We start from the raw sequence: 1,672 nt of genomic DNA, 5'->3' as shown, positions 1-1,672 counted from the left end.
GTTGATTTCACACTCTGAGCACAGCCAGGCTGATGGTGTCTGAAGAAGACAGCCAATGAAAGATAGAAAACCAACATTGTGTCTGTCTTTGGACACTGTGTCAATGAGACTCTGGCTGTTTGTTTATGTGACACAATTCTCGTGTGATTGATTTCTTTTCTCCTTTCTTTGTGAGACACCTCAGAACTTGGGCAAAACTGCTGGGCCTTATTAGGACCCCAGAAAAATGTTTTGACTGGAAGTCGAGGTTCCCTGATGAGTGATTTCTCTCTCCCATCTCTCTGGGTTGCTGTAGGTCCTTCTCACTCCCCCTACCATGGATATGCATCTCTTTGACTACACAGAGACAGGAAACTTCTCTGACATTAACTGGCCATGCAACAGCAGCAACTGCATCCTGATTGATACAGTGCACTGCCCAACCATGCCCCACAAAAGCATCCTACTCTACACACTTTCCTTCATTTACATTTTCATCTTCGTGATCGGCATGATTGCCAACTCTGTGGTAGTCTGGGTGAACATCCAGGCCAAGACCACAGGCTATGACACCCACTGCTACATCTTGAACCTTACCATCATGGACCTGTGGGTGGTCATCACCATCCCCGTCTGGGTGGTCAGCCTGGTGCAGGACAACCAGTGGCAAATGGGAGAGCTTACCTGCAAGGTCACGCGCACCTCACCTTCTCTGTCAACCTCGTTGGCAGCATCTTCTTCCTCACATGCATGAGCATTGACCGCTACCTCTTCATCACCTACTTCACCAGCACCTCCAGCCGCAGGAAGAAGATGGTGTGCCACATCGTGTGCATTCTGGTGTGGCTGCTGGCCTTGTGCTTGTCTCTGCCCAACACCTACTACCTGAAGACTGTGGTGTCTGCTTCCACCAACGAGACCTACTGCTGGTCATTCTACCCTGAGCACAGCATCAAGGAGTGGCTGATCGTCATGGAGCTTGTCTCTATTGTCTTGGGCTTCATTGTCCCCTTCTCCATCATCACTGTCTTCTACTTCCTACTCTCCAGGACCATCTCAGCCTCTGGTGATCAGGAGAATCAGAGTATCCGGAAGATCATCTTTTCCTATGTGGTGGTCTTCCTTGTGTGCTGGCTCCCATATCACATGGCAGTGCTGCTGGACATCTTCTCCATCCTGCACAACCTCCCCTTCACCTGCCAGCTGGAGAACATGCTCTTCACAGCACTACATGTCACACAGAGCCTGTCCCTGGTGCACTGCTGCATCAATCCTGTGCTCTACAGCTTCATCAACCACAAGTACAGGTACAAGCTGATGAAGGCCTTCACCTTTCAGTATTCTGCCCAAATAGGCCTCACCCAGCTCACCAACACCACAAGAGTGTCAGAGACAGAGTACTTAGTGCTGGAGCAAAACTCCAAATGACCTGCTGTGCAGAGGCCACTTCATGGAGCTTGTGAACATGGCTTATGGTCTTCATAAGAGAGCAAGGGAGCTTTGGGTCTTGATGCCCAAGTGACATGAAGAGGAGAAGGCGTGACATTGTGCATCTTACTCTCTATCCAGTGCTGTCTGTCAAAGTCAGCTTCAGGAAACACTTGACTGGACATCTATACAACAGAACCGTCTGCTCTTCCTGAAATTTTTATATGTTGAATTGTATTTAAGTCTTCATTTTCTCACTATTGGC

The 1,672-nt window shown here is 48.9% G+C and overlaps 1 pseudogene; it reads left to right on the top strand.

Moving 5' to 3' along the window:
* The first annotated feature begins 316 nt into the window (after positions 1-316).
* Positions 317-1,407, top strand: LOC144255740 (atypical chemokine receptor 3-like; annotated as a pseudogene).
* Positions 1,408-1,672: the final 265 nt, after the last annotated feature.

The sequence above is a fragment of the Urocitellus parryii genome, chromosome 7, assembly GCF_045843805.1.
Source record: "Urocitellus parryii isolate mUroPar1 chromosome 7, mUroPar1.hap1, whole genome shotgun sequence".
NCBI lineage: Eukaryota > Metazoa > Chordata > Mammalia > Rodentia > Sciuridae > Urocitellus > Urocitellus parryii.
Note: the sequence above shows the minus strand (reverse complement) of the source record. Positions and strands in the feature narration are given on the sequence as shown.